Source organism: Astatotilapia calliptera, chromosome 9 (genome assembly GCF_964374335.1).
Source record: "Astatotilapia calliptera chromosome 9, fAstCal68.1, whole genome shotgun sequence".
In the NCBI taxonomy this organism is placed as follows: domain Eukaryota; kingdom Metazoa; phylum Chordata; class Actinopteri; order Cichliformes; family Cichlidae; genus Astatotilapia; species Astatotilapia calliptera.
In genome coordinates, this window is record NC_137430.1 from 30,727,748 (window position 1) to 30,744,453 (window position 16,706).

General features: G+C 40.2%; 1 protein-coding gene across 4 annotated transcripts in view; it reads right to left on the minus strand.

Annotated features, from left to right (window-relative positions):
• Positions 1 to 16,706, minus strand: part of LOC113029449 (phospholipase D1-like) — a 51,510-nt gene that overhangs the window by 27,656 nt on the left and 7,148 nt on the right. The window contains exon 1 of one of the 4 annotated variants that reach the window (XM_026180306.2): positions 8,983 to 9,240. The exons of the other annotated variants lie outside the window; for them this stretch is intronic. The gene's annotated coding sequence lies outside the window, so the exon portion shown is untranslated. Of the gene's footprint in view, positions 1 to 8,982; positions 9,241 to 16,706 lie in introns of those variants that run through there. 4 annotated transcript variants of the gene reach the window in all.

Genomic DNA, 16,706 nt, shown 5'->3' on the forward strand with positions numbered 1-16,706 from the left:
AATGGCCTCCTTGACTCCGCCCTCAAACCAGCATTCCTCCCTGTCCAGGATGTGTACATCCTCATCCTTGAGTGTCCACTGGCCTGTAGGTGTGAATAGACTGCAGAGTCCTGGCCTGACGAGGTAGCTCTTCTGTGTTGTGCCATCCGCTTCGCCAGAGGTTGTTTGGTTTCCCCGATGTATAAATCCTGGCAATTCTCCTGGTACTTAACAGAGTAACAGAGTTTTTGGCGCAGCGTGTTTTGGGGTTTAAAAGCCACAGAGACCCGGTGTTTGCATAATTATGATTAAGGAACTGACCTCCCGGTCCATTGTTCCCTCAGTGGGCTGGTTTAAGTCATTATGCAAATGTACTGTTTATAAGGTTGGGGAAACCTGCAGTCAGCTGAGACTGAAGAAGTCACTTGGATGAGTGACGAAACGTTTCTCCCACAGAACGCTGCGTCCAGATGAACAGAATCAACTTTTTGGAGATTCATTGATTTATATTTTCCTGTTTTCTCAGCATGAATAGTCGTCTCTGTGGTGGCCCTGTGACAGGCTACAGACGTGCCCAGGGTGCAGCCAACCTCTCACCCTGTTAAATGTGGCTGTTAAATAGATAACTTGAAGAAAATGGACGGCTTGATTTACTGTCCATCATTTTTATTGATCATCCTGAACCAGCTTCTACTTCAAACTCAATGCTGTACGTCATTACATTTTGTGGGCATCTCCAGGGTGATGCAGAGGAGGCTTAAAAGCAGGAAATAACTACACAGCTTCCTTGTTTTTAATGTGTTTTAATGGACAAGTTTGACGCCGACTCATCTGAAATAAGGTCTGGGGTTAAGACGAGCTTAAAAATATGAAGCTTAAGTAAAAATCTCAGCTGTCAATTATGAAGCTTTTATATTGTGAGACATTTTCAGTGTCATCACGCTAAAAATAGGAAGTTATTCGTGGTTATGCTGACATCATGCGGTGTAGTTTATAGTTTAACGTTAGTGCTTTGCTTTTAGGAAGATCTCAGTTAAGTTGCAAATAATATGTTACTGATAAACTTCTTTATTATTGCAAAAAAGGTATTTTCTTTCAATCAAAGGAACCAAGGCAATGCTAACCAACTTCCTGGCTGGCCTTCAAAAAAAAAAAAAAAAAAAAACATTAAATAAACTGCAAAGAATTCCGGGTCCACGATTTCCTTCTTTTTTCTTTCTTCTTTTTTCTCTGTTCATAAACAACAATTTTAATAGTCAAATCTAACAAAGATTGATCTTAGATTTACGATATGTTTATTAATTGGATACCTTCAGATTGCAGAGGACTTCCCCTTTTAAATTTAACCCAAAGAAAGAAAAATATTTTTAATTCACTTTCACCTCATCTCTGCTTATATTTTAACAGAAACATTAAACCAGTGATATCACACATTTAGGTCCGTCAAGGTCTCTGGTGTGAAGCTTATTTGTAAAACTGTCATCATGTTTGACTAAAAACACGTCTATCTAAAGGTAGCACATTCTAAGAGGCAGCAGAAATACAGTCGATAATAAGATTGTGCTTCATTACTGTTCTCTATTTAAAAAAATAAACCACGCAGGAGTCAGATTTCTGACATTATGATGCAATTCCTGCCGGACAAAGTCTAACAGCTCATTCTTAGGAAGAACATGGGTAATGTTTGGGTTTAGTCAGAACTGGTTTCACTGTGGTCTGTCTGCTTTCACTTCCTGCGCCAACAAAACACCAAGAACAACCACACAAGCAGGAAAACCGCACCCCGCTGAACCCCAAAGAGCATTTCTTTGCTTGCAATGTTTATTCACAGATAAAAAAATCTGGCTAAATAACCGTTAATCCAACTCTCCCACAGCCACGCAAGCCATCACAGTTTACACACACACACACACACACACACACACACACACACACACACACACACACACACACACACACACACACACACACACACACACACACACACACACACACACACACACACACACACACACAAAAATCATGCATTTTAAAATAAATGATTTAATCCAAATCCTTTTTTATTAAATTTGAGGATTTCACACAAAGCCCCCTATTAAACTATCCACAAATAAACAATAACAAAAAATAAACAGCAGCCAAGTACAGAACTAAAGCATGAAGGAGTTACATAATGATTTGCTATTCAAACTCCATCAGTACGTTGGAATTATCACTCCAGCCCTGACCTTTGCATTTTTAGTTAGAAAAACTGTCTGAACAGCTGCTTTGCAATATTAGGAGAAATATGAGCAAAGCTTCTTGTTTCATACTGAAAGTCTAGTAGGAAAGGGAAGGAAAGACGACGACTCACTGAAGTGTCATTTGCAGAGTCAGAAGGAACACGAACACGAACACACACACACACACACACAAACAGAAAAAACTGTACTGTCCGTCACTAAGCACTAACTTACTAAAGGAGAAGTGCAGATTAAGTAACCAACTTTGAAGTTACCAAGTTGGGTCATGCATGAGCCTGGAGGGGTGCAACTATAAAGCTAGATTTATGGGTTAATGAGATATGTCCAGTTTACAGTCAGACTGGTTAGTGTCACAAAGTTGCTGGCTCTGTTTTTATCGAGCTAGATCACTATGGTAACTTATGCTGTACACATATCCCAGACTGGAGCAGGTTTCATTTGATTTTGGTTTAAAAATCACCCCAAAGTGCCAAATTTGAGCGAAATCCTATTTTTTCTGCTTCCAGAGTATGTTTTGTAAATGCAACATGTTGAGCAGTAACTTACTAATATCGCTGAACAACAACCAGCTGCACAGTTAGAGCCGTCAAAACAGCTTAACTGACAGATATTAACCATTATTAATGAAACTGAGCAAATATAAAAAGAAATATTGTCAATAATGTTTGTTATAAACATGTCTCCAGTCGATCTCTGAGGTAAATAAAGATCCACTATTGGAGCATTTATGATCGCCCACATAAAGTTTTTAAGGACACTGAGATCATCGTGGATCATCAGTGCATTCTCAATGTGAAAATAGCTTTTTTCTAATTACTAAGATTGAATGGAGTTTTGTGGGTGTTTATGGTCCTCTGCTGCTGTGAATTTCTACTGTAGTTGCAGATTTTTGTTTCTAATTTGTCGGTTTCATCCACCCAAACATTTCATCTCCAGTTTGAAAATATGTTGTAAAGAAAAAAATATTATAGCGTTATATAGTTATCAAACAATCCTGACTGATTCACGTCACACAAACACACCAACTTTGAGGTGGATGGACTACAATAAAGGGCCGTGTCAGGTTTCTGAAACTGGAGGTTGTGAAGAGCATCGGTTCACTAAATCTGGACAGAAAAACTTCTAACAAAACTTCATTTATGCTGAGACTGCAGACAGCAGGGTCATTGGGCTTTAAAAAGATGACTCCATGCTGTTGCCAACAATACAGATAGACTGGGGAATGTTTTCTTGGCACACTTTGAACACTTAATTTACCAGTAAATCGTGGTTTGACTGCCACGACATGAGTGTTTCTGCTGACTCTGTACAGTTTTCTTTATTGCCACAGTTTACTATCGTCTAATGGCTTCCAACACGAAGTCAGAAGTCAAATTTTATGAACATGGAAATGCAATCAGTGACTTCCGTCTCAAGAGAAGACGTCTAATAAACTGTATGCATGTTGAGATATTATGTACTAATTATGTACTAATAAGTTAATTAGCTTTCCCTTTAGCAGTCATGTACAGAATCACCTCTCACTTGTCAAATCTCATTAAAAAGATGCTGAAAAACTTTGTTTACTCAGCCCCAAAATAAGTATTTAATTTTGCTCATTTAAAGCAATGGTTCTCAAATCTTTTGTTTACCCTTACCCCCCTGAAGCCCCACTTCAGGAGCCATAAAAAGCTCACGCACAGCTTGCACAGGCTGAAAAGCTTGGTTCATTTATAGGAATGGGTACCGGTATCCGTGCCGTCATTCTTCTCGGGCGAGTAGCTTAATGTTGTTCGTGTGTAATTTACGTTGAGTAGGCCAACTATGTTATTAAATTAATGCATGTAGGGTGAACTAGCAAACACCGTCGCAGTTATATGCGGCTGTCTTCATGTTTGATGGCAGATACATCCTTCACTCTGGCCAAAAAGGCTAAAATGACCAAAGAAAAAGTGGTCGAAATTCATAGGGCAGTGACAAAATTTAAAGTCAAAGATCTCCATCCATTTTCAACGGTGGAGTCAAAAAAAAAGACGGCTAAAAAAAAAAAAAAAAAAAAAAAAAAAAAAGACGACAACGTTTGTGTTCTCCATTCGTTAAGCACGAGCACTGTTTCAAAAATACCGATTTGGCACCGGTATCGGATAAAACCTAAACGATACCCATCCCTATTCATTTAGCACCAGTCACACAGGCCTGGAGACTGGTCTGCAACCATTTGGCAACCATGGGTTAGTAGAGAAAGTGTACCTGGGGGTTTAGCAGTCGCTGGGTTGCAAAAAGGTGCTGCCCCAAAAATCTTCTTACAATCTTTTTAAGTGGAAGATGCCGACAAGCAGACAAGTCAACATCTTCCAAGCAAACTACCAACCACAGGACCCTGCTAAATTCACCCAGCAGACTACAGCAACAACTTGTCAACTGCTTAGGGAATACCTACAGACAACAGAGGTTGCCAGAGGGTTGACAACCAATCAGTAGGCCTCTGAGCTGTTTGATAAACTGGTTTAAAACCAACGTAAACAAAACGTCCATATACAATGTTTCCTTGTCACCACTTATATTTAGCTATTAGATACTAACCTTTCACCCCAATAATTTAAAAAGCTTAAGAAGGTAGAGCATCATGATTCTACTAGTACATCCTGCATATTAGACTTTCCCCTTAGTACACTACTGAGTTAAAAAGTACACACTCTTAATTATATGTTCAGTTGCAAACTAAAAGCAAATTTCACGCAAATACTGTGGCCTTTACTGAACCATAACACCACAAACAAAGAAAGTTACACAGTCCTCACAGAAAGATACACACGCGCAGTACACTGCATGTATTATGCAAACTAGCTACGGAACAAAGATCGTGAGTGTTTCTGGGTTTTTTTCCTCCATCAGAGTCGGATTGAAAGTGTGTATCTGAGGTGTGTCTCAATAACAATAGCTGCTGGTGGAACCGGTGGTGCAGGGATGGAACAAGAGGGGAAGAAATAAAGGAGAGGTTAACTAAAGTGAGGAAAAGTGGCCTACAGTCAGATTAAATCAATAATCTGAGGTGTGATGGCATAAAAGAAAATTTTAGCCTAGAGTTTTTACACTTAATAAAATCAGAAATGGCTTCAGTTCTGCTAAATTTTTCATCCACTCTCATGTCTGTGCAGGAATAACACAATAAGAAATCTTCACTTCTAAAAATTAAAGAGGAGCTGAAACTTGTACTGTGTGCCATTTCTTTTCAGTTTCTATATGAACTGAATCTGACATGTTCTGGGTTTGAAATATCCAGTAAAACAATCAACATCTAATTAACTCGCTGCGCTGGTTTCAAGAATATTAAAACGTTTTATTTTATGATGTTTAAACCTTAATTTTTCCATATCAGAATTTTAAAAAGTTTTGGTTCAACTTTGACTATGGAGCCATTTAACAATCTTCATCTGAAAATAATACTCAGCACACAAGGAAAAAGTTACGGCAAATCTGTTGAAATATACTTGAAATAAACTTGAACAGGGGCAGCACGGTGGCACGGTGGTTAGCATTGGTGCCGCACAGCAAGAAGGTCCTGAGTTCAATTCCACCATCAGGCCGGGGTCTTTCTGTGTGGAGTTTGCATGTTCTCCCCGTGTTTGCGTGGGTTCCCTCTGGGTACTCCGGCTTCCTCCCACCGTCCAAAGACATGCAGCTTGTGGGGATAGGTTAATTGATTAATCCAAATTGTCACTAGGTGTGAATGTGAGTGTGAATGGTTGTCTGTCCCTGTGTGTTAGCCCTGCGACAGACTGGCGACCTGTCCAGGGTGTACCCCGCCTTTCGCCCTATGACAGCTGGGATAGGCTCCAGCGCCCCCCGCGACCCTGAAAAGGATAAGCGGAAGCGAATGGATGGATGAATGGATAAACTTGAACAGACAGTGAAACCCAGATTGTGCGGATTCATTTTTGTGTAATAGACTGACGTACCACCTGTTGTTGTACTGCTACCTATAGCACAGCATGTGTTACTTAATCACAGTAATATTATGTAGTTCAAAGGCTTATCACAGTTTCTCTTAAGTGGAAAATAAATGTCATAACACACATACAATATCACAATATGACTCATTCATGCTTTAAATACCTGCAGGTATTTGTGACAAATTGTCTACAAGCCGTGTGGTTTATTTCTGCCAACATGCCAATGTTGGTAACATCAATGTTAGCAGAAGTTAATTAAACTTAGAGGTTTGCAGTCACAGTGCAATTTAAAACCATGTTACACTGACATTTATCTGAAAGTGGCGGTAAATTTGAACAGTCCCAACTCCAAACCAAATAAAAAAAATATAACATTTCATATTCCTGTCTCAGGGTGCTGGATTTGGGGCAAAACCATCCATTATTTACAAGTTATTGTAAGGACTTGTCTTGATGTCAGTGGTTTTTTGTCATCATGTGTCATTATGTTTATAATTTTTTAGATATTAGATCATTTCTAAATTAAAGACAAGTATCAGATTACTTTTAATAATGATTCCTATGATATTAATATATCTAAGAAGACCCACCTTAACCTCTTTGTTTTTCATAAAGTTATTTTAATGTTTTAAATACAGTTTATTGAAGAAGTGACACATTACATTTTCTTTGTATTAATACTTTAAAAAGATCTGAGTATTTTATTTCATGCAAACATATTCAGCAGTTCGAGAGCAATCTTATCTTTAATATGTAGTGCTAGTTATGGCCATCTGACTATTATAATTCCTCAGTTTTTGCTCCAATTTTGGTCTCCTCCACCTCCTAAAAACAACATTACCAATAAGACTGGCTGCTTTCTTCCCCAGCTTGTCTGTACCTGCCTCCACCTGCAGATTTATAGGTTTTCTCTCTGTAGGTTAGAACTAAAAGTGAGCTCTGTGTTAATATAAGACTATAGATTAATGGGGCTTGCAGAATAAATCCTCTCCATTTAAGGCTGTTTTGTGAGGACATGCCCGGAGCTGCATTGTAATAAATCTCAGAATCAGGGGAGGAAACTGGGCTTGAAGGCCCACTGTTGACCTTGGAAATAACAAAAGAGTATTTTAAATTGATTAATGCAGACAGTGTGTGTGTGGATGTGTGTATACATTATGTCTGGCCCACTGAGCACTCACATTAATTGGGTACAGTGTGGCCCATTACCCCCACACAGCATCACTCGCCAGCCAGGTGGCAGGATGCTGAGCCCTCTCTCACACAAACACACTTTACTCAGATAATATAAGAGTGTTCTTTGTTATTTAAAATGATATTAGAATGTATCAGAGCTCTTATGCTAAAGAAAAAAATAATGTCAGGATTGCCTAAAATATTTGTTATCTGCACTCAGAAACTAGCCTGAACTTAAAGGAATTTCATAACAATTCAAATAAAGTTACTTTAAGTTGAATGAATACAAAGTTGGTAGACTGACAGCTTCAGACAGTGAGATGCATGATGTCTGTACAAAGGCAGGGACTGAGTTCAGTCCCAACCTTCATCACGGTTTGCATTAGGATGAAAATAAGCCATCGGACCAAATCTAAACAAACACAGCATGTTTCTGTTGTGCCAAGTCATGATAAACAATAGTCTCTGGGGAGTTTAAATGTGCTTTAATCCTGCTTTCACAAACTCAGTTTAATGAAACGAGTGATTGCTCACCTTATCTTAAAGTCAGAAGAGAAGAAAAACACTTAAATAATAATGAGAAAACGATTCAATAACTAAATAGTATAAAATAAGGACCTTAAATGTAAAATGAATGCAGGTAATTGGGGATGATATTATTTTTAGATTATATGTTGGAGAAGACAAGGAGTCAACTGCCTGTTCAGTAAGTGATGAGCTGGGTGGTCTGGATACACTAATTATCCACCAGAGTCACACTGCTGATCAAACTGGATTCAAACACCAACACGAACTTCACAGCTTTTCTCACTTTTCTATCACAAGTCCAGTCCCTCCACATTTTTTCTTTCTATTTAGATTGATGTCTCTGTCAGCCCAAAAAGCACAGCTGCACAGACTAAAGATAAACCCAAATATATCATCACACCGGTAGAAACATTTCAGAAGCTGCACCTGGTTTCCTCAGTCTGACTTTCTCCTGCTTGTGCAAGCTCATCACTACTTTCACTGCTTCACCTGGAAGTAAACGTGTCTCCTTAAATAGAGAAATGGAGCTGCAGAAGCCTGCTGGTTCATAAACCCAGTGGTAATTTTGCATACACACTTTAAGTTCACACACACATTCATACTGCACTTTATTCCCTGATTAAGCACCTTCTGTAACATTCACACACTCTAATGAATGCATTCAGTTCAGTATCTTGTTAAAGGATACATCTCCATGCAGACTAAAGAAGCCGAACACTGAACTGTTGACTTTCCGATTAGGAAACGACATTCTAAAAAGACTTTAGCCTCTGATATTAGTTAACAAAGCTTTATGAGCCAGTTATTGACATTCGGCCAACATGTGAGTGGATCTCTATGAAAAACTCTTGGATTGACTGTTTGGCAGCCTCTTACAGCGCAGATGCACACATACACTGATGCCATTTAACCTCAGCTGCTACTCAACCAAATCTGGTGCACTAGAAGTGAAGTACAACACTGCTGCATCCGGGTGTAAAACTCATACAAAACATGCAACAAACAAAAAATGGAGAGGAAACTGGGAACCAGAAACAGGCTGTTTGTGACAATAGGAGGATCCTGAGGAGCACGCACACATAAATGCCACAAAACAGCTCTACAGAGTATCAGCATCCACTGACCTGAGCCCGCGGAGGTCGAGGGACACCCATCATCATCTTTAACGTCTTTATAACCATCATCATCATCATGTCTTTTCTTCCCAGCGAGAAAATACACTTCCTCTCAGAAGAAGAAAAAAGAAGCTGCCACTTCACTTCTAAATCTGTTCACACGTTCATGCACACGCTCGCTGCGGTGTGCAGTACACACACACACACACACACACACACACCTCCACACGATCCTGACAGCCAATCTGCAGGTTGAGAGCAGAGTGCCACAACCAGGCAGACGGACAAGGGAGAGATTCAAGAGGGTGGGACAAAGGAGGGAGGGAAGAGATCGTATTGGCCAGGGGGACACTTGGTAGCCAATGAGAGGGCTGCTCTTATTCCAGTTTGCATTAAAGGGCCAAACAGTTAACATGAGAACCAAATTACATAATTTTCACGTTTTGCCTTTTCAATTCAGGCTACAGCTGAAAAAGCCCATCAGTTTTTAATCAGAAAGTTTTAAATTGTTGACAATTAATTAATTGTTAGCTCTCTAAGCCTTTTTTAAAAGAAAAACAAAATTCAATCATAATTCAACAACGCAGCGTTTGATGAGAGCCAACTCTCTGTACTCTTCTCACAGGAGTGGGAATGAAAATGAACCAGTGCAGGTGTTGAACTCCAGGCCTCGAGAGCCGGTGTCCTGCAGGTTCTAGATGTGTCCTTGATCCATCACAGCTGATAAATGGCGAAATTACCTCCTCAACATTTCTTGAAGTTCTCCAGAGGCCTGGTAATGAACTAATCATTTGATTAAGGTGTGTTGAACCAGGGTGTCATCTAAAACCTGCAGGACACCGGCTCTCGAGGCCTGTAGTTCGACACCCCTGAACCAGGAAGGGTGCTTATGAAGGTTTTCTTTGTCATATGTAGTTCTTTAAAGTCTGAACGCCTAAAATCACCACACCTAAATCTGCACTGCACAGCCTATTATTGTGTTAAGACACACCTTGTTAACACAGGTTATAATATAATATCCAGCTCCACCCTTTTGACCTGAAAAACCCAGTTTATACCAGAACACTGAGCTTTCAGAGAAATGAACCAGTTTAGGTTGAAGCTGTAGTTCTGCTGCTTTACAAAGCATTAACTGTCATGTTAAAGGCGATGGCTACACAACACACGTGGATGTTTGTGCTGTAAATACATCTTAGGGTAGTGTGTGTGTCCTTTTCCAAAACCTCTGCCAGTCAATGAGCGTGCATTAGTAGGACATGCTAGTATTTTTTGGATGACACCAGCTTCACTGTATTCTTCCATTGTGAATGAAATATGTGTGTGGGTTTGTAAAAAAATCTGTTTTTTTGACATCTTCAGAAGATAGCACAGACACCTGCACGGTCACATTTTTCTCTGAGTGAATGAGAAATTGTTTCAGGCTAAAAAATAATAAAAATTCTTGAACTAAGTGAGAGTAAAGTTGAAAGCCGGAGCAGTGACTCATTTTTGACATTCCAGAAAAGGACCAAAACATTCAGACTCCCACCCACATGTGAGCCACTGCAACACACGCACGCACGCAGACGCACACACACACACAAAGCTGGGCAGGAAGATGTATGAAGCCTGAGCCTAAATTGCAGCATTTCTCTATGGAGTCTGGTGCCTGTCACTTCCACCCCCGAATGTACAAACTAGTCCTTAAAATTACGGTGCTTGTTATTCATTTCCTGCCCGCTGTATTTTATAATCTCACATCACTAATTAATACATTTTAGTCCTGAGTTTTTTTATGAGCTGATCAATATTTACTTAAAGCCCGAATGAAAAACAATGTTTTATCCAGATTAAAGTTAATGATTAAGAGTTTATAACCCAAAAGACATTCATAGATTATCTTAAGAGAATTAGAGAATCAAGGGCACATAAAACATAGCTGACAGCAAACTAATGACTCAATGACACAATATTCTGAGTTTATATAGTGACATAGAGGTAATCTAAAAGTAGTGGTACTAGGGCTGGGCCATATCATACCATTCAGGTAATATCAGTATAATGTTAGGCAATGATAAGAGAATGAAATATCGCGAAAGAATGTGGGTAAAATGCGCATGCGCAGTGCCTTTGTTTTCATACGCACATGGTGGAAAAAGCATTTCGGTGACGCAGAATGAGAAGAGCGAAAGCAGATCGTTGAATGAAACAGATGAACCAGAACTGGTTTGTAAAAATGCTGCAACTTCAGTGATGTGGAGCCGGTTTAGCTTTCGTCCCTCAGATACACAACAAAGCACTATTTTTGGTAGAGCATGCAAGCGGCCGTCATTATTACCAAACCGATTTTATGTGGCACACGGCGCTCAAAAAATCTGCCAAAAAATGTTTTCGTACGACTTTGCTAAGCTACGAACCCGCACCGCTTGATGGATTGTTGAAACATTATGGCTGCCGTAGTCGGGAGCCTCGTGGAGTGATACGTGCTTCAACATAATATTACCGTACTGTGTGTGGATACGTTTTGTGGATATTCTACATGGTTATGTTGAGGATATGTCGGCCAGTTTCCACTGGAAATGCCTTTTGGTTAAACTGTCAGCGAGGAATTTGCACTGTTACGTTTTTATATAACTTTAATGAACATAAAAAAGCTGCTTGTTTAAGTGAAAATACATTGATGGGTTTTTCTTGCACTAATAAAGTTGTGGAGTTGTAAAGCATTTTGTCTGGTCAATTATATCGTCAGTTATATCGTTATCGCAAATTTTCAAATGTACATCGTGATAAATATTTTTGGCCATATCGCCCTGCCCTAAGTGGTACTGCAACAAAATGATTCCTGTGCAGCCCGATAAGCATTTTCCGTCGCAGAATGATTATGAAGGACGCCACCAGCTGCACACAAGGTTGATTATTGCAGTCTCTAATTATTCTGTTTGTTTTTGGGGAGTTTTTAAGTTACAACGCTATGAAAACACAGCTAACATGAATAACAAACGTGGTCCATATCCATGTTTGAATATCTCAGGTTGAACTCAGGGCAAGATGGACGCTACACTGACTCGCTGTACCATCTTGTGGATTAAAATGGTATTACATGAGATTACAGCCCCGTCCCAGTTCAACTTTAGTCGATATCTCAGCAACACATAACATCACAGCCGCTGTTTCTTCACACTCTAATGGTATTTTAGGTAATGTAGATTTAGCAAAGTATTTTAAACAGAAAATGTTGACTTTAAGCCCTGAATTAGTAAACCATGACTTCAAAGTCAAACCATCTGTTTTTCATGAATTGTAATTTTGGTGACAGATAAAAACATTCTTATGAAAGTAGCTTTGAAATTAATTTAAAAAAAAAAAAAGAAAATCAGCTGCAGTATTAATAGGATGATGTTGAACGCTGGAAAGCGTGCAGCTATTTTAATCTCGTCTTTTTAATAAGCATGTAGGGCGGCCGTTGCACTGAAACACTCTCTTGCAGAGGTGTCATGTCAGCTGCTGAAAAAAGAAGAAGAAGAAGAAAGTGAGAAAAGTCACAGGATCCTGTGAAATGATCTTGTGAAACCCAGGCCTCTGAAAACAGAAGAATGTTTGAATGTTTATGAACCAACTACAAGGTCCTAAAATAAGAAACCGACTGAACACAATCTGCCTTAAAAAGTTCATTAACAAGTTACATCAAAGGCAAACACCTGGCACGATAACAGGTCTGCGTGTAGAGCAGCCCCTGCACCGCATGCTGCTATTTTCTGATGCAGCTCAATGCTCTGACAGCTCGTCCTTGTAAAAGACGATCATTAGGCGACAACCGGCTCCACTATTCCTCTTAGCTGACACGGTGATGATGTTCCTGGCTGATCTTACAGGCCATTAAAGACACCCAGCTCCGCCCTGAAACACTTTGATGAAACACAGCCTTAACTTGTAGAGAGGCCAAAGCATACCTGAATTCATATCTGAGCAAAAACAGCCGCTTCTAATTTGACAGTTCAATTTGTTATTGCAAGATGAAAGAAATGTCAGCATGTGGGGTTTCCAGACAATAAGGCAGTTCTTGTTTGTTTTTTAGGTGGTGGACAGTCTGCACTGGTGGTTAGCTACACACAAGGAAGTTACACATTTTCCCCTTATTAACATGTTCACTGTCACATAGAGCCATTAATGTGTCACACTCTCATAATTCCCACCAGCAACTGTACGAACAGGCCGGGGTTAACTTTGACAGATATTAGGAAGCACAGACGGCCATCAAGACTACCAACAGGCTACAATGACCCTACATTTTTTTTAAGGATCATATTATTTTAATTTAAAGACAATAAAATCTCTTTTATATCCAAAATCCGGAAAACTCATCACATATGCATGGGCATGTAATAATAATGATAATTCCAACGGGGCTTTAATAATTCACGGCTGTGTACCATGCAGGGTTTGGTTTGTCACTCCTTTTGAATTAACAATAAGACAATAACGGTATTTCATGTGCTGCAGCTGCCTTTGGTTTCTGTATTTCTCTCTTTGTTTTTTATTGCTTTTAATGGTTTTAAAGAACAAAATGTTGAAATAAGGCAGCGGTTCTTTCACTGACTTCCCAGCATGCATGTGGAAAGTTCCGTTTTAGGAATCAGAGCCTCTCAGCGGTCTAAAACAATGACCTGCTTAAGTGATTTCCTTCCACAATGCACATGTCATCCTGTAATTACTGGGTAGAGCTGTTGCAGGAAGCTCAGCTCCTCCATGACTCAGACACAAAACACACAAGGTAATAAAATCACACTGTTAACATACACAGACCCAGGACATGGTGATAATTACACTTTACTGAAAGCCTTTAAAGTGCAGGAGAAACATAACTGTTCACTAAATGCGATGACAATGAAGACAACACGACAGTGACACTTAGTGGTCAGCTCTGACAGCTGCATCACCTGTCACACCGATCAGGTCTGCACACACACCTGGGCAACATTTCCTTCTGGAAGGACAAAGAGGCAAAGATGGCATAAACACGGGGCCGCACATCATTGCTCACATGTCCAGGACTGCACTGCTCTGTTATTATCAGCATGTTCCAAACACGGCATGAAAACCCGTCAGTTGTTCTACAAACCGTAAAGAGTATTAACAGGAACTACAAAGAGAGATCGAATTTCTTCCATATAAGCTTCTCTTCACTGCCTCCCATTAGACTCAGAACTGAATTTAAACTCTTCGTCAATCAGGAGACAGACACCTTTAAAGATTAGGTTTTCCTCTTCAAGTTAGGCCTGGGTCAGGTGACTTTAACCCTTAGTAATTCTCCTATAGGTTCAGACTGTTGATGAACTCTCATCAAGTCCCCCACTGAGCACTTCACTCATTTTTATCTGCCACCCATGCATGAGTTTCTATGCTCTTCTTTTTTGGTCTGAAAGGAACAACTCGGGATCCCTGGGAGGAGCTAGAAAACATCGCTGGGAAAAGAAACATGTCTTATTAGCCTGCAGCCAGCATGAAATAATGGATCTGAATTCTCCGATTATCTGAATGACCCTTAAATGTTGCAGCTTTTATCAGAATAACAGACTGTTTTAACCGGGCTTGACAGAATAGGAGGAAGTGATATTGTGGACGTTTGTCTCAAAGGAGGTCAGATTTAAAACCACAAACTATGCAGGTTACAGGTTATCTGTCCAATCTCTCTCTGTAGGTGAAGAGAGTCCTTTTTTTCTATCCGTCTGTAGTTTCCATCATTTTCCACAGAAATCTGTGGAAAATGATGGACTGTCTGCTGACTCAATTCCCCCTCTTAGGCAGCCAAAGACAGCGACATGTTAACCCTGCTTTCTTCACAGCCATCGGCTAAAAGCCAGACTTTAGAAACGTGTCAGTCCTGTCGTTCTTCTGTAAACTAAAGTCAATCAAATTGGACAAGGAAGACAACACTCACATATAAAGCAGGATAACCTGTTAATCTTCTGATAGAGTTGAGTTAAATAGCAGCACAGAGCCAGAGTCCATCAGTCGACTAGTTTTATTAACACGTCGCTCCCTTTTATTTATCACGGGTCGTCCTCTTTTCCTGCTAAACGCTAAAAAACGAGTGAACGTGCGCCTGTTTGAGCTGATTTAACAGAACACACTGGAAGGTGTGCACCATCTGATCACCATTATTACTTAAATAACTATCACTGTTTGATAAATGCTAAATGCTTAGAGCCAGAAAACAAACACACAAACAAACAGCAGACTGTCTGGTTTAGCGTTTCCTCTGGGCTGGTTTACGACCTCACTAAACTATTTCCTGGTGAGTTTATGATCGCTGTCACTAGATTTGAGTCTTATTAATCAGCGTGTTGTTTATTTTGCAAAATGTGGTCCCATTAGATGCAAAAAGCATGTTAAAGCAGGGCATGCTTCACAGCACGCAGCATCAGATCCAGCTCGCTCTATTGAAGTCTGATTTTTGAACATCTCCAACCGAGGACTTGATATATAGAAAGTGATTTCTCTTTCTTTATCTCCTACAAAGTTGGGAGCGTGGAACTGTCCAAATTGTCTTGATATGCTGAAGCATTAAGAGTTTGTTTGGCTGAATCTAAGGGGCTGAGCCCAACATGTGAAAACAAACCCCTCACGCTAAACTCCCCCCTCAACCAAACTTTACATGTACCGGTCTCCTGGCAACCGCCAAACCCAGACTCATCCATCAGACTGCCAGACAGAAAAGTGTGATTCATCACGTCAGAGAACGCGTCTCCGCTGCTCCAGAGTCCTGTAGCAGCACGTTTTACATCACTGCATCGGACACTTTGCGTTGCCGTTGGTGATGTAAGACTTGGGTGCAGCTGCTCGGTCGTGGAAACTCTTGAGCTAATTGTGAAGCTTGGAGGTCTGTAGTGGTTGACTGCAGAAAGTTGGCGACCTCGACCCCACTCTGTGATTTCACGTAGCCCAGCACTTCGTGACTTCTGTCCCAGATGTTTGTAGAAGCAGTCTGCACGCCTACATGCTGGCTTTTATACACCTGTGGCCATGAGAGTAATGGGAACACCTGAATTCAACTATTTGGATGGGTGGAGTAAATACTTTTTGAACTGTAGCGTAGATTGTTTGAGCAACATTGGAGAGCTCAGATGAAGACGAACTGCATCTGGGCTCAAGGTTGCAACACACTTCCTTTTTCTCGCAGTAGAAATGTGTCGCTGAGAGTGTGTGTGTTTGTGTGTGTGTGAGTCTTATCGCTGAAGTAAGAACAAGTAGGAAAGACGCCCGATTTGTATCCGTCTCTTTCAGCATCAGAACACTCAGCATTTCGTTCTCGATAACATTTCTTGACGCCATCTTTCACCACTATCACATGATCATAATCTCCTGACACAGATCATGAGAGCTCACCAGCCAAACCAGTGGCACAACGGACTCTGTGTACAACTTGATTTACTAAGAGATGTCAGGCATCCAGCTGACACTCCCACAGCAAACTGAGTCACCGTCATGAAAAGGATTAAAAAAAACACATTTCCAGTCAGAACTGAAGTGAAATAACTGGATTTCATCAGGATATCCAGCAAATGTATCCATTTGACAGAAAACTGCTCAGAAACTACAAGCCTGAGTAATTTTTTGAGGCCAGTGATTCTTTTTATGACACCACCAAACATTTAAAGAGGACTTATTCTGCATTTTCTGTTGCACTGTTACAGATGCTCATATTAAAATGCCGGTTAAGAGCAGCGAGACTATAAAATCAGCAATAGAATAAT